Here is a 22,037-nt window from a genome sequence, read left to right on the forward strand (position 1 = left end):
TCAAGAGAAGTTAAAGAGGGCACTAATAAATGGAAATTCATCCCATGCTCTTGGGTAGGAAGAATTAATATTGTCAAAATGGCCATCCTGCCTAAAGCAATCTACAGATTCAGTGCAATCCCTATCAAAATACCAAGAGCATTCTTCAACGAATTGGAACAAAACTGGACAGCTACATAAAACTGAATGAAGCTGGATTATTACCTAACTCCATACACAAAAGTAAACTCGAAATGAGTCAAAGACCTGAATGTAAGTCTTGAAACCATGAAACTCTTAGAGGAAAACATAGGAAAAACTCTCTTGGACATAAACATGAGCAACTTCTTCATGAACATATCTCCCCAGGGAAGGAAAACAGATGCAAAAATGAACAAATGGGACTGTATCAAACTAGAAAGTTTCTGTACAGCAAAGGACACCATCAGTAGAAGAAAAAGACATCCTACAGTATGGGAGAATGTATTCATAAATGATATATCCGATAATGGGTTGACATCCAAAATATATAAAGAGCTCATGGACTTCAACAAACAAAAAGCAAATAATCCAATTAAAAATGGGCAGAGGATCTGAACAGACACTTCTCCAAAGAAGAAATTCAGATGGCCAACAGGCAAATGGTAAGATCTCCACATTGCTAATCATCAGAGAAATGCAAATTAAAACCACAATGAGATATCACCTCACACCAGTTAGGATGGCCAACATCCAAAAGACAAACAGCACCAAATATTGGCGATGATGTGGAGAAAGGGGAACCCTCCTACACTGCTGGTGGGAATGTCAATTAGTTCAACCATTGTGTAAAGCAGTGTGGAGGTTCCTCAAAACACTCGAAATAGAAATACCATTTGACCCAGGAATTCCACTCCTAGGAATTTACCCTAAGAATACAGCAGCCCAGTTTGAAAAAGACAGATGCACCCCTATGTTTATCGCAGCACTATTGACAATAGCCAAAAAATGGAAGCAACGTAAGTGTCCATCAGTAGATGAATGGATAAAGAAGATGTGGTACATATACACAATGGAATATTATTCAGCCATAAGAAGAAAACAAATCCTACCATTTGCAACCACATGGATGGAGCTAGAAGGTATTATGCTCAGTGAAATAAGCCAGGCAGAGAAAGATAAGTATCAAATGATTTCACTCATCTGTGGAGTATAAGAACAAAAAGAAAACTGAAGGAATAAACAGCAGCAGACTCACAGAACCCAAGAATGGACTAACAGTTACCAAAGGGAAAGGGACTGGGGAGGATGGGTGGGAAGGGAGGGATAAGGGGGAAAAAGGGGCATTAGGATTAGCACACATAATGTAGGGGGGTGGAGACATGGGGAAGGCAGTATAACACAGAGAAGAGAAGTAGTGATTATATGGCATTTTACTATGCTGATGAACAGTGACTCTAATGGGGTATGTGGTGGAGACCTGGTATTGGGGGGTGTATCTGGTAACCACCATATTTGTAATGTAATTGTATATTAATGATACCAAAACAGAAAAAAATGGTAAAAGTAGCAAATCAGTCATTTATAAAGCTAGTATCAAGTAGTAAAGTCAAACATGGTAAGATCAAATATATACTTAAAAATCACTCAAAAGATACACAAAATAAAAATATGTAAATTAAAACACACACACGAAGAGCTTTTTCCTGCCTTCCTGGCTGTGAAGTGCTCCCATAATGCTCCAACTTTCCCTGGTGTCCAGCCCCATTAATCACCAGAACTTGAGGCAATGTAAACTCATGTTCCAAGAGCATTTCTGTAGGGCCTCGTGTGCAGAATTCCTGAGTGTGTATACCCTTCCTACTCCATTCCTCCTCATCCTGCTTGTAGGCTGGGATGAGGGAAAGTCTGAGTTCCCAACTGATCATGGTTCTGTCACTTTACCCTTTTTAGGTGGTCCTCTCTGCATCACCAGTTGTAGGTGGTCTGTTGTGTAGTGCTCAGGTCATTTTCAGGGATAGCTCTAGCTGCTTCCTTGGTGTGTGTGTGGGAGGAAGTTTCTGCAGTGCCTTCCAACTCCACAATCTTTTTTCCCCTCCTCAGTAAAATATTTTATAGCAGTCTATTTTATATCATCAATTTAACTTTGATTGCATACGAAAACTTACTTTCACCAGTGTGTGGTATATTTTTATATGTTTTCATTTTATTAATTTTCATTTCAGCCTGATGAACTCCTTTTATCATTTCATTTAAGGCATGTCTAGTGGTGATGCACTAACTCTCTCAACTTTTGTCTCAGAAAGTGTCTCTTCTTCCTTTGTGGGGGATAACTTTGCCAGATAGTGTATTCTTGGTTGGCAGTTTTGTTTCTCTCAGCACTTGAATATATCATCACATTCTCTCCTGACCTATAAGGATTCTGCTAAGAAATCCACTGATAGCTATATTGCAGGTTCCTCTGTAAGTGACAAACTTTTTACTTGCTGCTTTTAATATTCTTTCTTTGTCTTTGATTTTTGAAAGTTTCATTATAATGTACCTTGGAGAGAATCTATTTGAGTTGAAGTTGTTTTGGGATCTACGAACTTCATGTATTTAGATGACCAAATCTCTCTGCAGAGTTAGGAATTCTCAACCATTAGTTCTTTAAATAACTTTTCTTCCCCTTCTACCACTCTTCTTCTGTGATGCCACTAAGCAGGTTGATTCTCTTGATGGTATCCTATACTTCATATAGGATTTTTTTACTCTTTTTAATTCAATTTTTCTTTGTTACCCTCTGACTGAATAATTTCAATAGTCCCATCTTCTATTTCACAGATTCTTTATTCTACTTGATCCAGTCTGCTGTGGATTTTTTCTACTGCCATTTTCATTTCATTCATTGTATTCTTCAGCTCCAAAATTTCTGTTTGGTTCCCTTTTGTGATTTTTATCTCTTTGTTAAATTTTTCATTTTGTTTACATACTATTTTCCTTATTTCATTGAATTGTCTTCTGTGTTTTCTTGTAGCTTAATGAGTGCCTTAAAACTGTTATTTTTAATTACTTTCTGGAGAAGTGCAGAACTTTACATCTTTTGAGACAGTTACTAGAAAACTGTGGTGTTATGTTTCCTTGATATTTCATATTACTTGAATTCTTGCATTGCTGTTTTCATGTTTGAACAGTCCCTTTCTCCAATCTCATTTACTGGCTTTGGCAGAAAATTACATTTCAGTCAGACCTCTAGGGATTTTGAGGCTTTTGCAGACTTTATATGGCTATGTCTGTTCCGTGCTTCTTCCTCCTTCTTGTGGCACAATTCTTAAGTTCGTATATCTTTTCTTGATCCTGCAACATGCCTGGCTGGGTGCTGACAGCCTCCCTTTTTCTTTCCCAAAGATGATGCTAAAACTCAGGTTTGTGGTCTCTCTCTCTGGTCTGATTTAGACTGGGTTTATGCATGTGCTTACTAGCTGTCTACCAAAGATTTCTTTCACTGCCATTGAGAGTGTGTACAAGGAGGCTGCCTGTGGGGGGTTGTTTGTCTGGGCAAACTGCATGGAGAATTCGGGTTGCCCTTGGACCTGCTGGAGGACTCATGGATGAGGCAGCTCCAGTGGCTCATGGATGGGCTTCTTGATGGAGTCCATGATGTGATCAATAGTATTCATGTCCCTTTAATGCTCTCTGAGAGTCCTGTCAGCCACTTTCTCAGCTGCTTCCCACTCTCCAGCTCACAAATGAGTACTCTGGACGGGTCAAGATAAAAATGGTACTCTTTCATAGTGTCTTGCACATTGGGGGAAAGTGGATGCTCACTTACACGCTCTCACTTCCACCTGTGGGAGAAACAATAGGCTGAGAATGGCTATCTTGGCTCTGACCTATGCAGTTTTGGGGGAGGATGGTGTGGATAAAGTAAAACTGTTTCTCTTGACTTCTCCAATTCACCCAGACTTTGATATTTTTGCTCCAGTGGTGTGCTGGAACTTTTCTGCTGTTTGGTTGGACATCTGCAGAGGTTTTCTTGTTTTTGTGTAATCGACTAAGTCAGTGATCTCCATGGACTCCCAGGTCATGACTGACAGGGGCTGGAACCAGTCTATAGACACTTCAGGGTCCTCATCTAGGACTGAAGTTTGTATGCCTATTATTTGATGCATGGGATAGTGAGACTCCTCCTGGATCCCTTTGTGTATGGTCCTAGATCCTATAATGACAAATGTACTTTTGTTGATGGATAGATGCCAAATTATTGTTGTTGAGGTTGGATATGTGTTGGGGTCATCTTATTTGGCCATTTTGCTGGCATCTCATTTTTTATTTTACTTCTTTGACTAGATAATTTCAAATGACTTATCTTTGAGTTTTCAGATTCTTTCTTCTGCCTGATCAAATATGCTGTGAACCCCATAGTGATTTTTCTTTTTTGGTTAAGTTATTGCATTTGTCAGCTTCAGTTGTACACTTTCTATCTCTGTTGAAATTCTCTCTTTCATGTATTATTTTCCTGAGCTGGTTGAACATCTTTAGGATGGTAATTTTGAATTTTTTGTCAAGTAATTCATATATCTATACTTATTTAGGGATCTCTTTTTGAGATTTATTTTGTTCTTTTGCTTGAACTACTTTTCCTTGTTTCTTCATGTTCCTTGTAAATTTTGGCGGTATCCATGCATTTTTAAAAATAGCCATCTTTTCTAGTTTTTACTCACCTGCTTCATACAGGGAAAGAACTTATGGGGGTGGTCTCTCAAATCTTTTCTTTATATGTGTATTCTCTGTACTTGAGCATCTAGATTCTAATTAGAAGTATTTGCTAATTAATTTTTTTCAGGAGGTTTAATTTTTTCTATCTAAGGTGTCTGTATGCTGCATTGTGGATCTTCTGTAGCAACATCATGCCATTCAGCTCTTTTTTCTTCCAAGTGTCCCCCAGGCATCTGGAGTACCCTGCATCCTCTTAGTACCCCAAATCAGGCTACACAGAAACCAGTCACTCAGGCAGCTTCCCCAGACCAGAATACTGGACAACATTCCATCCTTCTTTTTCCCCCTGGGGGAGAGGTTTCCAATTTATTGGTCTGTCCACTGTACCATGGGCTCTTTGCAGCAGCAACATATTGTCCAACTCTATTTTTTCTCAGTGATCCCTGGCATTTACATTACACCAGTTCTTGTCCTTGCCCTGAGACAGGTGATAGAAAACCCAGTTCCTTAGGCAGCATCCTAACAGACTAGAAATTCAGAAAAACATTCCCCTCTTCTCTTTTGCCTCTGAGGGAGAAGCTGCTGAGATATATTAGCCTGTCTGCTGTACTATGGCTCCTCTGAAGTAGCAGCATGTCGCCTAGATTTTTGTTCTTGGAGGCCCTGTAACTCTGGGGTGGAGGGGGGAGAATTCCAGGTCAAAATACTTCTAAAACTGAAATTAGTCAAAGGGAGAAATAAAATAGAAGCCCTGTTATTTATTATAAGCAGTAGTCCCATCTCTTTCTTGACCCAGCTACAGCAGAAGAGAGCTCCACCCAACTTCACTGGTCCAGATAAGCCCTTGCACACCCTTGTAATTACTTACTGATATGTAAATGGGCAACTTCTTGTCCACCACTTGAAAACACCTATTGATATGCAAGTGCATTGAAGGCACATCTTGAGGGAGAGAGATTCCAGAAATATTACAATTTTACCCACACATCCACTTGCCATAGTTTCTCCTCTTGCAAAACTACTGTGTGATGAGGAAGAAACTCCCAGTCCCCCAGCTACTCCCTGGGGAGGGAAAGAGAAGATTAAACCATATATGCAATGCTGTGACGTTGTAGGGGGCTTCCTGAGGGACTGGATTCTTTTTTGCCTGTCTCAGGGTGCTGACAGGATGAGAATACTCTAGATGCTTAGGGGCCTGTGGGTAAAATTGCAGTATTTCCAGAATCTCTCCCCCGGCTTTAGTGCATCTGCTTATAAGAAATAAAAGGGAAAGAAGATTAAAGATGGCACTGTGAGAGGTGAGACGGAGACCTCCTCCTTAAACCACATATAATACAAAAATATAATTAATACAACTAATCCTGAAAGAGCAATAGGAAAGAAGGCAGTGCCAGACTGCATACACCTGGAGAAAAGAACAGACCTCATGGAACAGGGTAACATACCAAAGCCATGACCCAGCAGGATGCAAGCCCTTCCTCCACCCCAGCTCACAAGCAGGAGGAAGAGAAACAGAGCAGGGAGGGAGTGGAGGTCTGGGACTGCTGAACACCTAGCCTTGGAGATAGATCTGCTCTCAGCATGAACCTACATTGTATGGTGCTCTGGTGATTTGTGGGGTTGGAAAGCTAAGACAGGCAGAATACCTGGAGAGACTGAGATTCCAGATGCTTGTGGAAAACAGGGATCCATATCTGGCTGCTATGGGTGGGAAGTCTGAGAGACTTCCTAAAAGTGAGAGGGCTGCTAAAGGGGCAAGGATTGCACAGAGATTACTGCTCAGGAGAAAGGACAGGTAGACAAAATTATACAGGTGCACTCTGCCAAGCAGGTTGGGAACTTTCAGGATTTTCAGGTGCTCCATCCCCCTGGATGGCTACAGAGCTCCAAGGCTCCTCACCATGATATAAAGCTTGCTATGTCTTCCTCCCAGAGAGCCTGCACCTGGCTCACAAAATGGCAAACCCTGCCCTGACATCAGGCCAACCAGAAGGAATCTCCTCCTATAGCAGCTACAAATGCAAAGCATAGAGGCTTAAACCTGTGTGATGGGCCCAGTGGTTCTTATAGGGGAGACAGGCATAGCAGTCGGGAGGCAGGAAACAGCTCTTTCCTCCCCCCAAACACCAGCACTGCTCCCTTGCAAACCCCAACATTGATCCAGGGGCCAAGCAGATCCAGAGAGTAGAGCTTCTGGGCACTAGAGGGTGCCACATACAAATATGGAACATCGAAGGAACTGGGTTCAATGGCAAAATCTCCCAAACATCAGAGAAAGAGTTGAGTGAGACTGAACTAATCAATCTTCCTGAAAGATTTCAAAATAAAAATCACAAACATGACCCTGGAGGTACAGAAAAATATTCAAGAACTAAGGAATGAGTTTAGGGTGGAGATTCAATCATTGAGGAACACAGTGGAGGGTTTTAAAAGCAGATTAGATATGGTGGAGGAGATAATAAATGAAATAGGAGTTAGAGAAGAGGAATACAAAGAAGCTGAGGCATAGAGAGAAAAAAGGAATGAAAGAATACTGACAGAACTGTGTGACCAATCCAAATGGAACAATGTTTGTACTATAAGGGTAGCAAAGAAGCACAAGAAAAAAGGATAGACAGTGTGTTTGAGGAAGTAATTGCTGAAAACTTCCCCAATGTGGGGAAGGAGATAGTCTCTCAGGCCATGGAGGTGCACAGATCTCCCAACAGAAGGGACTGAAGGAAGACAACACAAAGACATATAATAATTAAAATGGCAAAGATCATGGATAAGGACAGGCTATTAAAAGCAGCCAGAGAGAGAAATAAGATCACATAGAAAGGAAAACCCATTAGGCTATCATCAGACTTGTCAGCAGAAACCTTACAGGCCAGAAGGGAGTGGCATGATATATTTAATGCAATGAAGCACAGGGCCTTGAACCAAGAATACTCTATCCTGCAAGATTATCATTTAAATTTGAAGGAGGGATTAAAGAATTTCCAAATGAGCAAAGATGATAAAATTTACCCCCCACAAACTGTTGTTACAGTGTATTTTGAGGGACTGCTATAGATGGAAGTGTTCCCTAAGGTTAAGTAGGTGTCACCAGAGGTAATAAAACCACAGAAAAGGAAAGGAACTAGAACAGTTAATTACCAAGCAAATGCAAAATTAAATCAAGTACTCCCAAAGTCAGTCAAGGGATAGACAGAGTACAGAATATGATATCTAACATATAAAGAATTTAGGAGGAAGAAAAAGGAGGAGAAAAAAAAGGAACTTTTAGATTGTTTTTAATAGCATGCTAAGTGAGTTAATTTAGACTCTTAGATAGTACGGAAGTTACCCTTGAACCTTTGGTAACCACAAATCTAAAGTGTGCAATGGCAATAAGTACAAACCTATCAATAATGACCCTAAATGTAAATCGTCTGGATGCACCAATCAAAAGACATAGAGGCAGTGAATAGATAAAAAACAAGATGCAACTATATGCTGCCTACAAAAGACTCACTTCAAACCCAAAGATATACAGAGACTAAAAGTGAAGGGATAGAAGAAGATATTTCAGGCAAACAAAAGGGAGAAAAAACCAGGAGTTGTAGTAATTGTATCAGACAAAATAGACTTCAAAACAAAGAAAGTGACAGGAGACAAAGAAGGACATTATATAATGATAAAGGGGTCAAGTCAACAAGAGGTTATAACTGTTATAATTATCTATGCACCCAACACAGGAGCACCTACATACATGAAACAATTACTAACAGAATTAAAAGGAGAAATATAATGCAATGCATTCATTCTAGGAGACTTCAAAACTCCACTAACTCCAAAGGACCCATCAACCAGAGAGAAAATAAGTAAGGAGACAGAGGCATTGAACAATACATTAGAACAGATGGACCTAACAGATATCAACAGAACTCTACACCCAAAAGCAGTAGGATACACATTGTTCTCAAGTGCACATGGAACAATTTCAAGAATAGATCATATAGTAAGCCACAAAAAGAGCCTCAGTAAATTCAAAAAGATTGAAATTCTGCCAGCCAGCATCTCAGACCACAAAGATATAAAACTAGAAATAAATTGTACAAAGAAAGCAAAAAGGCTCACAAACACATGGAGGCTTACCAACATGCTGCTAAATAACCAATGAATCAATGACCAAATAAAAACAGAGATCAGGCAATATATGGAGACAAATGATAACAATAATTCAACACCGCAAAATGTGTGGGATGCAGCAAAGGCTGTGGTAAAGGGAGGTATATTGCAATACAGGCCTACCTCAGAAAAGAAGAACATTCCCATATAAACAGCCTAAACTCACAATGAATGAAACTAGAAAAAGAAGAGCAAATGAGGCCCAAAGTCAGTAGAAGGAAGGACATAATAAAGATTAGATCAGAAATAAATAAAATCAAGAAGAATAAAAAAATAGAATCAATTAAAACAGGAGCTGGTTCTTTGAGAAAATAAACAAAATAGACAAACCCCTAGCCAGATCTATAAAGAAAAAAAGAGTCTACACACATAAACAAAATCAGAAATGAGAAAGGAAAAATCACTACTGACACCACAGAACTAAAAAGAATTATTAGGGAATACTATGAAAATCTATATGCTAACAAGCTGGATAACCTAGAAGAAATGGACAACTTTCTAGAAAAATACAACCTTCCAAGACTGACTCAGAAAGAAACAGAAAATCTGAACAGACCAATTACCAGCAATGAAATTGAATTGGTAATCAAAAACTACCAAAGAAAATCATGCCTGGATCAGATGGTTTCACTGCTGAATTTTATCAAACATTTAGTGAAGACCTAATACCTGTCATTCTTAAAGTTTTCCAAAAAGTAGAAGAGGAGGGAATACTTCCAAACTGATTCTATGAGGGCAGCATCACCCTAATATGAAAACCAGGCAAGGATACCACAAGAAAAGAAAATTACAGACCAATATCCCGGTTGAACACTAGATGCAAAAATACTCAGCATTAGCAAACTAAATTCAAAAATACATAGAAAAGATCATCTATCATGATAAGTAGGATTTATTCCAGGGATGCAAGATGGTACAATATTAGAAAATACATCAACATCATCCACCACATCAACAAAAAGAAGGACAAAAACCACATGATTACCTCCATAGATGCTGAAAAATCATTCGCCAAAATTCACATCCATTCATGATAAAAACTCTCAACGAAATGTGTATAGAGGTCAAGTACCTCACATAATAAAGGCCATATATGACAAACCCACAGCCAACATCATACTCAACAGCAAGATGCTGGACACCTTTCCTTTAAGATCAGGAACAAGATAAGGATGCCCAGTCTCTCCACTTTTATACAACATAGTTCTGGAAGTCCTAGCCCCACAAATCAGACAACACAAAGAAATAAAAGGCATCCAGATTTGTAAAGAAGAAGCTAAACTGTCACTGTTTGCAGATGACATGATATTGTACCTAAAAAAACCCTAAAGAATCCACTCCTAAACTACTAGAACTAATATCTGAGTTCAGCAAAATTGCAGAATACAACATTAATACACAGAAACATGTTGCATTCCTACACACTAATGATGAACTAGCAGAAAGAGAAATCAGGAAAACAGTTCCATTCACAATTTTCATTTAAAAGAATCAAATACCTAGAAATAAACCTAATGAAGGAAGTGAAAGAACTATACTCTGGAAACTACAAAATACTCATGCGGGAAATTAAAGATACCAATAAATGGAAACACATCCAGTGCTCATGGATAGGTAGAATTAATATTGTCAAAATGACCATCCTGCCTGAAGCAATCTACAGATTCAATGCAATCACTATCAAAACACTGACAGCATTCTTCAATGAACTAGAGCAAATCATTCTAAAATTCATATGGAATCATAAAAGACCCTGAATAGACAGAGCAATCCTGAGAAGGAAGAAAAAGCTGGGGGTTACACTCCCTACTTCAAGCTCTGCTACAAAGCCATAGTAATCAAGGAAATTTGGTACTGGCACAAGATCAGACCCACAGACCAGTGGAACAGAATAGAGTCTAAATATTAACCAAAGCATATATGATCAATTAATATATGACAAAGGATCCATGGATATACAATGGGGGAAATGACAGCTTCCTCAATAGCTGGTGTTGGCAAAACTGGACAGCTACATGTAAGAGAATGAAATTATATTATGCTCAAACTCCATACACAAAAGTAAACTCGAAATGGATCAAAGAGCTGAATGTAAGCAATGAAACCATAAATCTCTTAGAATACAACATAGGCAAAAATCTCCTGAATATAAACATAAGCAACTTTTTCCTAAACACATCTCCTCGAGCAAGGGAAACAAAAGCAAAAATGAACACAATGAACTACATCAAACTAAAAAGCTTCTGTACAGCAAAGGACACCATCAACAGAAGAAAAGGGCATCCCATAGTATGGGACAATATATTTGTAAATGACATATCCAACAAGGTGGTAACATCCAAAGTACATAAAGAACTTACACACATAAACACCCAAAAAACAAATAACCCAATTAACAAATGGGCAGAAAATATGAAGAGACAGTTCTCCAAAGAAGAAATTATGATGGCTAACAGACACATGAAAAGATGCTCCACATCAAAAATCATCAGGGAAATGCAAATTAAAACCACATAGAGATATCACCTCATATCAGTAAGGATGGCCAGCATTGAAAAGACTAAGAACAACAAATGTTAGCGAGGATGCGGAGAAAGGAGAACCCTCCTACACTGCTGGTGGGAATGTAAGCTAGTTCAACCATTGTGGAAAGCAATGAGGAGGTTCCTCAAAAAACTAAAAATAGAAATATCATTTGACCCCAGAATCCCACTCCTTGGAATTTACCCAAAGAATACAACTTCCCAGATTCAAAAAGACATATGCATCCCATGTTTATTGCAGCACTTTTTACAATAGTCAAGATATGGAAGCAACCTAAGTGTCCATCTGTTGGTGAATGAATAAAGAAGATGTGGTACATATATACACTGGAATACTATTCAGCTATAAGAAAGAAACAAATCCTACCATTTACAACAACATGGATGGAGCTGGACGATATTATGCTTATTGAAATCAGCCAGGCCAAGAAAGACAAATGCCAAATGATTTCCCTCATTTGTGGAGTATAACAACAAAGCAAAACTGAAGGAACTAAACAGCAAGAGATTCACAGAACCCAAGAAGGGACTAGCGGTTACCAAAGGGGATGGGTGGATGAGGGCGGGTGGGGAGGGAGGGAGAAGGGGATTCAGTGGTATTATGATTGGCACACATGTGGGGGGATCATGGCATAGACAGTGTAGCACAGAGAAGGTAAATAGTGACTCTGTGGCATCTTACTACACTGATGGGCAGTGATTGTAATGAGGTATGGGGGGACATGATAATATGGGTGAATATAAAAACCACATTGTTTTTTCATTTGAAACCTTCATAAGAGTGTATATCAATAATACCTTAATAAAAAGAAATAGTGCAAAAAAAGAAATAAAAGGGTTTCTTAACTTTATTTCTCCCTTTGACTGAGTTCAGTTTTAGAGGCATTTTGTCGCAGGATTTTCCCCCCAGAGTTACATCTGGCAATAGCAGGACCTCTGAACTCAAAATCTGTCTAAATGGGTGTGACACTTGGGTGGGCTGCCTCTATGGATGATGGGGTGGCCTCAGTGTCTGCAGCAGTAGAGGTTACGTCTTCACTTTGGAACCCCCTATATATGGGGCTTCCAAATGTGGGTCCCCTAGTGGGGAATTGGTCTAGGTTTAAGCACCTCCTAGAGGGGCGGGGCCTTCCCCATAACTGGGGAAGAGTCTAGACACTGGAAAGTGCAGAATTAGCCCTCCGTCAGATAGAAGACTGCTTAGAGGCTCTGAGTAGCCATGTAGCAGCTGGCATTGTAGGATATCTCCTTGTCCAGACAGTGGAAAGTGTTATTGAGGAGAGAGAGAGGATTTTTGAGGTGAGAGAGAGGGTAATTGAGGAGAGAGAGAGGGTTATCAAGGAGAGAGAGAGACTTTCACAGGAGAGAGACACACTTCAGCATTCCTTGGAGGAGCTAGGTAATGACCTATGGAATGCCCTTGAGAAAGAGAGACAGTAATTGAAGGGATCGGTCACACTCCTGGAAAATTCCTTAGCAGCAGCGAGGGAGGAGGCAGCAGAAAAGTACATATTGCAGAAGGTTGTGGAGGAGGGGGAGGAGCGAGTGGTGCCTTCAGCTCTGGAGATGGTGGAGGAAGGTTTGGGAGAGTATGGGGAGGTGGGTCCAAGGGCCGATCTGTTGCCAAGGCCATTGCCTGAGGCACCAGCCATTCCTGCATTAAAGGCCCACCCAGTTATAATTAAGAAAGTAAAAACACAACCACCACAGGCTCCTGAGGGAGAGGAGCCACCCCGTCCCCAGGTTGTGTAGCACTCCATGCTCTGCCCCTATACCCAGAATGAGCCGTTGGACATGAGCATCTGATATCTGCAGAAGCCATAGGAACCTCTGCTTACGTGGCTTTTGAATTTCTTGGATATGGGGTGGAAAACATTGTTATGTCAGGTTCTGAAATGAGTGGACTGGCTTCCTTCCCTGATGACTCACCCTTCCTTCAGGCAGTCGTTGTAAAGTGCCCATCACACCTCAGGGAATCGGCTGCTTCTGGATTGGTTGACAGCAACCATCAGGACAGTGTGGCTTAATCAGGGTGATTTACCATACTTACCCACTAGCTGGAAAACATATACAGAGCTTCAACAGGTATTGTAGGAATTTAGCATGAAAAATATCATCTATAATATGGACCCCCAGCACCCTGATGAGGAATTGTTCACCATAGGAATGAGAAACCTGGTGCTCCATACAGCAGCCCCATCTCTTTTTGAGTCCCTAGTGACTGTTCTTGCCCCCCACATAAGGCAACCCATAAGTGAAGCTACTCGTACTTTAGCAGATCTCAAGGATGTTGAATCAATAAAAGCACAGAAGGAAATATGGACTACGATTGAAAGGAGAGGTCCAAAGGCCCCATGAAGGTCTTGAGGACAAATGTGGGTTGATTTGATAAAAGCTGGGATAGTGAAAGAAAAACCTGATGGGCAGCCCAATAGGATCTTGTCAGAACTGTGGCACCAATTAAAGCCAGAGCAGCAGTTCCAGCCACTGAGATCCAGGACATGGAAGCTGGAGGCAAAGCCACATGTCTGGCCTGTGTCCCTGCAAGATTTCCTGGGGGACAGTACTCAGGCTCCACCTGGGCCCTCACCCTCACAGGTTGACAATTGGGCATTGTGGTTCGACTGAGGTAAGGTTCAAAGTCCCCACCTTGGGAGATGTGGTGGGGATGAGAGGTCATATGTGGAATGATATTTATCAGTCCCCAGTTAATGTGCAGTGTGTCCTATCCCTGGTGGACACAGAAGCTGAATGCTCCATGATTTATTATGACCCAGAGGGTGTTCCAGGGATCACTTCTACTGTTTACAGGGTGGGGCTGAGTGGAACAAGTACAAATCCCCTTGGGAATAGTGAAAGGAAAGGAGCGACACACAGCAGCAATTCACCGGAGAATTCCGCTTTATTAGGGAAAGGTGCTGGGTTATATAGGAAGGGGCATGAGGTGATTGAGGTGTCACTTCTACGGGGCTGGTGGCTATTGGCTATGTCCTGGGATTGGGAGGGGTCGAGAGGTGATTGGGCTTCAGGTGGCGCTGGCGGGAACCGAAGACCCTGAAGAGAAGCCGGAAGTTCGCCATCTTACTGGTGGGGGCCCTTCATTCCCCCCTTTCTCCTCTATGGGGTTGTGGACATTGCTTTTTCTCTGCTTCCTGCTGAATGGGGGCGGAGAAGGAAGTAAGGGCTTGAGGACTGGGAAGAAAGGGTTGATAGGACTCCCCACAGTAAGGATGAGTAGATGTGGACTTCTTTAGGTTGGAAATCAATGAAGGTTCCTTGTAACCATAGGTCGAGGACCTGTTGATTCCAATGGTGCCAAGAGGATATGGGTGTCAGGAGCCAGGCGTCTGCAGCCATTGTTTCCAGGAACAGTTTCCAGCCAGGAGAGGGGTCCATCTCAGCGTGTGGTGAGGAGGTTAGGTGAGGGTGAGGGATCTTCTGTGGCCAGAAGCTGGTAGTTCCTGAGTAAAAGCTGGTTGAAAGCTTGATTATAGATTTCTCTGACTTGGGACTTGATGAACTTTATTATACAGGGTAAGAAGAGACAGGAGAGAAGAGTGATTATTATGGGGCCTTCAATGGGCCAGAGCCAGGTGAGGAGGGGGGTTTGTTAGTATTGAAGAGAATGGGTTGGAATTGGAAGCAGAGTGGAGGCTGGAGGCAAGGTCGGTTAGTTTGGTGATGTCAGTTTCTACAATGCCAGATTCGTTGATGTAATAGCAGCACTCTTCTTGAAGGAAGGCACAGGTGCCGCCCTTCTTGGCTGTAAGCAGATCTAAGGCCCGCCGGTTTTGAAGGGTAACCTTAGCTAGCAAAGTGACCTGTCTTTGTAGAGAGGCTAGGGAATTGGCAGTGGATGTCAGGGCTCCATCAAGTTTGGCATTGAGAGCTCTAATTGCCCATAAAGAGTGACTCAAGGCTCCCCCAGAAAATCCTGCCTCAATGGCTGAGGTGATCAAACAGATACCGACCATGATGGGAAGGAAAGCAGCCCTTTTTGTGCGCGAGGGCAAGGGACGTTGGAGCTCAAGGAATTCCACCATGCTGTAAAGTGTAAGCTGTGGGATTAGGGTGACGAGAATGCAGGGTGTGCTGGAGTTGGGAGGCAGTGAAGTGCGCTGGAGGGGGGTGGAGTCGGGCCTACAAAGTGGTGAATGGTGAGATTATCTGTGTATTCTGGTTCCCATAGGGGTATGTCTGTCAGGGGCAGAGGGGTTGTCCTTCTGCATGGAAGGAGTAGTTGGAAATATTAAGGGGCACGGCGGCCAGCAGTGGGTGCTGTAGTGATGTGCACAAGAAACAATTGGTGGTGTTAAGGGTGTGGTTGAGAAAGATGGTTGTGTCCTGAATGAGCTGTAACGAAGAGTAGGAGTAATTGGAAGAGGGGCGGGGATAAGAAGATGAAGAGGCTCCGTCAAGAGTTTGGATAATAACTTTTTTGGAATGTCTGATATCTGATGCAACTTGAGAGATCTGGGAATGAGAGGGAACATACTTTTGAGAGATATGAAGGGTACCGTGGGGGTCAAGGACCCCCCGTAGTAAACTGAGGCTGTGACTCTGGCAGCTCATCGAGAGTCCCAGGGATCTGGGATTGATAAGGAGAATGAGCCGTTGGGATATTTCATGAAACGGTTGGAGGAGTAATACTGTGGGTACCGGGAGTTATCCATGTAGTGAATGGCACAAGACCAGTAGGGACATCTCCCATAGGTGTCTGGCCATCACCTGCAATAGGCTTGTTTTTGGTCATAGAGGAAGCAGAGGTAGGGAGAATAAGGGTAGCTGCTAGTGAACACTTCAGTGGAGGGAGGAAAGTGGAGGTATAAAGGCTCAGAGCAGCTTTTCAGAGGGCAGTCTGATGTGGCAATGAGGGCAGTAACTTTTGTTTGATGCTGTGTGTAAGTCTGTCTGACTTTAAATCGCCATACAAAGGAGGCTGGGGTGGTGGGGAAGACAATAGGAATGAGGAAAAAAAGCGAGAGAGCAGTAAAGGAGGAAAAAGCCATGATTCCGGTATGGATGGCAAAGGGGGTGAACGGGATTTTGGAGGAAAGAGGACAGTAAGTTCAGGAGTCTGGAGGGAGGGTCTGTAAACTTTTGTAGGTTAAGAGATCTTTTAGGTAATGTGGGGACAGAATGGTAAGGGGCGCCCTGAATGTCAGTTTATGAGCTACCTTCGGCAAGAGCTGTCCAGCGGCTAATGTCCGTAGGCAGGGGGCCCATCCACGAACTGTGGGGTCTAATTGCTTGGAGATATAAGCTACTGGGGCGAAGGATGGGCCATAATATTGGCCTAGGACTCCTAGAGCTTGACTGGACCTCTCATGAATGTATAATGAGAAGGGCTTCGACAAATCAGGAAGATGGAGAGCTGGGGCTTCCACAAGGGCTTGACGGAGCTTAATGAAGGAGTGTCGGGGTGAGGAGGATAATGGTTCTTCAGGGGGGCCCTTGCTGAGGTCGTATAGGGGTCTTGCCAACAGGGAGAAGTTAGGGATCCATGCTCTAAAATACCCAGCCAGGACTAGAAAGGAAAGGATTTCTGTCTTGGTTTTGTGAACGGGCAGGTCAAAGAGGAGCCATTTTCTGTCTAAGGTAATGGACTTTCTTTGTTGAGATAGAAGGAATCTGAGGTAAGTGACAGGAGGGGAAGAGATTTGAGCTTTGATGGGGGATACCCGGTAACCTCTGGAAGCTTGAAGGTTAAGTAGAGAGGCAGTGTCAAGTTGAGACTGTTCCCACAAGGGACTGCAGAGTAGAAGATCGTCTACATATTGTAATAAAGTGGACTCAGAGTGATCATGATGAAGCTGTTTGAGGTCCTGAGCTAGGACTTGTCCAAAAATATGGGGACTATCTCGGAAGCCTTGTGGCAAAACTGTCCAAGTGAGTTGTCCAGAATGTCTTGTGCATGGGTCCATCCAGGTGAAGGTGAAAAAATCTTGGGAGAAGGGGTCCAGAGGGATAGAAAAAAATGCGTCCTTGAGATCTAGGACTGAGAAGTGGGATGCCGAGGCAGGCATCTGCGATAAAAGGGTGCATGGATTTTGAACTAAGAGATGGATAGGGACAACGGCCATGTTGATGAGGCGAAGGTCTTGGACAAGGCGGAAAGATCCGTTGGTTTTTTTAACAGCTAATATGGGGGTATTACATGGGGAGTGAGTGGGTCTGAGTTAATTTTTGTTCAAGAGATCTTGAATGATGGGTTGGAGGCCTATGAGGGCTGAAGTGGTTAGGGTGTATTGGGCCTGACAGATATACTGAGAGGGGTCACGTAATTTGATAGAGGCAGGGGGACATAGGGCCACAGAGGGGCTTGTAATGTCCCAAACTTTGGGATTTACAGGGTGTATGAGGGTGGAACTGGAGCTTTCATTGGGTAGACGGGGGTCGTCGGCTATGAGGGCCATCAGAAAGGGAGTACTGGGGGCTGTGGGAGTGGATATAATTATGGAAACGTGGAGGAGAGAAAGGATGTCCCATCCTAGTAAAGGGATGGGACACTGGGGCATAACCAGGAAGGAGTGGGAGAAAGGTATGGGATTGTCTTGGATTGTGCATAAAAGGGGAGGGGGGGTTTAATGGGAAAATCTGTTTACTTCCTACCCCGACTATAGGAGTAATGGCAGGCGTGGTAGGGCCCCGGTATTCCCGCAAGACTGAGAAGGTGGCTCCTGTATCTAGGAGGAAGGAGATGGGGTGACCGTCTACTATTAAAGTAACTCTGGGCTCCTGTTTGGTGATGGAAATGATCGGGCGAGAAGTGCCCAGGCCCCGTCAATCTTCCTCTGCCAGCCTCACTACGGCAGGCTTAGGATGGGGGTTCTTCGTCCAGTCTCCCCTTCGGGTGGTTGGGTAATCAGACCCCCAGTGGCCCTTTTTGTGGCATCTGGGGCATGGGGTGGTAGGAGATCTGGGGGAGGGGCACGCCCTTGACTAATGTCCCTCTTTTCCGCACTTGAAACAAGCTCCTGGGGGGGGGTGCTTGTTTGTAGAGGGGCACCCAGGTTGTGGTTTTATCAGCTGGGCCAACATTTGGAAATTGGCCTGATCAGCCTTTTGTTTACGGTGCTCTTTCTCCTCCTCTCGGTTATGGAAAACTTTAAAGACTACTGTTAGGATATCAGTCTGTGGGGTAGCGGGGCTCTGTTCTAACTTTTTGAGTTTAGCTTTAATGTCGGGGTAGCTTTGAGCTAGGAAGTATGTCATAAGGACCTGTCTTCCTTCAGGTGTTTCTGGGTCCAGGCTGGTATACTGTAATAGGGCTTGAGTGAGTCTGTCTTAGCTACATCCTGGAGGGGGGGGTGATAATTTTGGGAGCCCCTCAGGACCGAGTCTGAGGGGGACTGAAGAGTTCTGGCTCAGTCTGTGGGGGAGTGATGCGGTCTAGCCGTGCCTAGTTGAGCAGGTCTTGAAGTGCGGAAGGGGGGCAAAGAAAATAAAGAAAGATATAATCGGACTCACGTGTCACCAGCCAGCAGCTTAGCTGCTTGCCTCTGCCACTTTAGTTGGACTTGAACTCATGACTCTGAGGTTAAGAGTCCCATGCTCTACTAACTGAGTTACAGCAGGGCTCCAGTTAATTGCTTATGGAATGCGTAAACAGAATGTTCTGTGTTCTCCATTCCTGCCACATTGGCAAGTGGGGGAAGGGCATAGCTAGAATCAGGGGTGGTGTGTCTACACATCTTCAAGGTCTCCCTATTTTCAGAGTGAGGAGTCTTGGCTCATCTTCGAGGACAAGATATGTTTTTGTGGACAGATAACTTCCAAGGACTGCACCGATTGTTCTCTAGCTTGTGCTTTCCCATGCTGCGTTCAGACATGGGGGAAGGTGCTTTCCCATTCTCACTACAAACATGTGAGAAGACAAAGGCGGTCCCTAACAGAGGAGAAACAGGTGATGAAGGCAAAGACGGAGGAGGCCCCCAGCACCTAGTTAAAGGGGGGCTGAAAGGCTCAGGCTTAATCTGTGGGGGACGAAGGCAGAGGAGGTGAGATGGGGGAGGAGATGGTTGGGGAGGAAGGGAGAAGGACTGTTGTAGGAGAAGAAGGGGAAGGGAATGAATGGGAGGCTTCTGTGGGGGCAGCGGCTTGCAGGCTAGGAGAACTTGGGAGGGGGCGGGGGGAGGAGGAGGCAGAAAGCTTCGATATAGGGAATCTCCTTCCATTTTTTCAGGCTCTGGCAGTAGTTAAAGAGATTGTGAGTGATGTTAGGATCAAGAATTCCCCCTGGAGGTCATTGGTTGTTATTGTCTAGGGGGTATGTCAGCCAATCTTGGGAGCAGTATTTACGGATAAGTTTTGGTTTTTTATCAGGTGTCAGGGAGAGGGTGGCCAGATGCTTGACCAGGCATTCAAGAGGTGAACTTTCAGGGAGGGATGAGGAGGCTCCCATGGCTGAAGGACAGAGAAGGAGACAAACAGGGGAAGATGAACGGAGATTCTCGGACTGGAAGCAGACCGCAAGGAGACAAAGGGCGTCCCCGATGATCCTTGGTGGTCTGCGGAAACTCGTATATGAGTCGGAATTTCTTAGGAAGTGTGGGTCGTCACCCAGACTTCCCTAAGAAGGCAGAGTGCCGGAGTCACGAGGTACCTAGTACTAGGAGTTTTCGGCAGACAGAACAGATTTCGGCAGATAGAACAGAAGGAGGGGGGGGAAGGGGGCGTTCTCATCTGCAAAGGAGTCACCTCGTTTATGGCTGTTGGAGGGGGGGCCTGAGGGTCTGCCACAGCCGTGAAGGCCTGAGGCAGGGATTTATGGCTGTTGGAGGAGGGGCCTGAGGGTCGGCTGCAGCCTTGAAGGCCTGAGGCGGGGATTTATGACTGTCGGAGGAGGGGCCTGAGGGTCCGCCGCAGCTGTGAAGGCCTGAGATGGGGATTTATGGCTGTTGGAGGAGGGGCCTGAGGGTCCGCCGCAGCCGTGAAGGCCTGAGGCAGGGAGAGTTCCCTCCTCATCCCCGAGCGTCAGGGCCTTGCCAGACGATCACGGTCAATGGCACTATGATAGCTCGGGGAAGAGTGGCCCACTCTGGGGGGAAAACTTACCTAAAGGCCAGAGAGGAGTGGTGAGTGTGATGAGCCAGCGCTGGAAAAAGAGGACGAGGGCAAGCTGCTGCTGGTGTCGGGGGGAAGACGGGGCCCAGTTGGGGTGTCCCGTCTCCTGGGTTTTGGCACCAATGAAAGGAAAGGAGCGACACACAGCAGCAATTCACCAGAGAATTCCACTTTATTAGGAAAAGGTGCTGGGTTATATAGGAATGGGCATGAGCTGATTGAGGTGTCACTTCTACAGGGCTGGTGGCTATTGGCTAGGTGCTGGGATTGGGAGGGGGGTGAGAGGTGATTGGGCTTCAGGTGGTTCCGGCGGGAACCGAGGACCCCAAAGAGAAGCTGGAAGTTCACCACCTTACTGGTGGGGGCCCTTCAAATAGGGAAGCTAATACTGTGTGTTATGTTATGCTCATGTCTCATTACCTTAAAGATAGATGTGGCATTTTTGAAAGAGGTTTTGGGTCTTGTAGGCTACCGGAGAGTGTTTATTCTGCACTTGGCACAATTTCTGAAGCCCTTATGCCATTTGGCATGAAAGGGCATTAGGTGGGGCTGGCACGAAATGTGTGAATTTACCTCTTTTGTTGCAAAATGAATAGTCAAGGCCATTAGGTCTTGAGTGAGACAGACCCACCAGGGCCCTGTGAGCTGGGTGTCCATGTGACTGAAGACAGCTGTGGCTGGGGCCTTGGAAGCACCTTGTAGCCCAGGTGCATTTGCTAGCAGCATAGCCTGCTTTGGCAGAAGACAAGGCTGTAGGCTATAGCCTGTCAGTGGGGCCTGCCTTTGACCTTTGAAGAGGTCAGCAGAGCTCCATCAGAAGCATTATGTGATGAGGCAAACAACAACCTGGAGACTATGTGGCATTGGACATTTTGACACATGGACCCATGATGGCTGGCCCTTCTGGCACTTTGGGGAAAAGACGTGCAAGCTGGCCTCCTGTATGTTCCTGAAGTAACAGAAAAGTGGCCCCCAAAGATCATGGTAGTGTACCCAAAATGTCTTGGAGATAAGAGCATCCTACGGGGAACTTTTGTTTTATCTTTGTGGCCAGTCCATGTACCTCCCATAGCCCTATATATTGACCCATCTGTAACTCCCACAAGCAGGGGTGTGAAAGTCTGGTATTCTAGACCAGGACTAGATCCCATTCTGCCACTGTTCTATCACAAGACCACTCTCTTGCATGTATCCTACCTGATGGACAAGATTTGCCTATGCTGGTGGCATTAAAACATGTATCTTATTGCCCTTAAGTTTAGTTTCTTCTACTGTCGTTGTAGCCTGGATGCACACCCTGGTGGCAGCTGCCATGTGGTGATTGCTCTGAACTCATTACCTGTTCAGCTACTGCCTGCCTGTGGAATGGATGAGCTATGAATTTAATCTGCCTAGGACTTTGAACCTAGCTGAAGCCTCTGACTTGAGGATTATCATGACTTTATTGCTGTTGCTGTTCTATACTATTAGCTTGGTTACAATGCTCCAGTTTTCTTGCACAGGGGCCATTGCAGAAGATGGGGAATGTGTAGATTGTGTGGTGAGATTTCTGGAGGGGTGGGCTATGGGTAAAACTGTAATATTTCCAGAATCTCTTGCCTGGCTTTGGTGCATCTGCAT

The sequence above is a fragment of the Manis javanica genome, chromosome X, assembly GCF_040802235.1.
Source record: "Manis javanica isolate MJ-LG chromosome X, MJ_LKY, whole genome shotgun sequence".
In the NCBI taxonomy this organism is placed as follows: domain Eukaryota; kingdom Metazoa; phylum Chordata; class Mammalia; order Pholidota; family Manidae; genus Manis; species Manis javanica.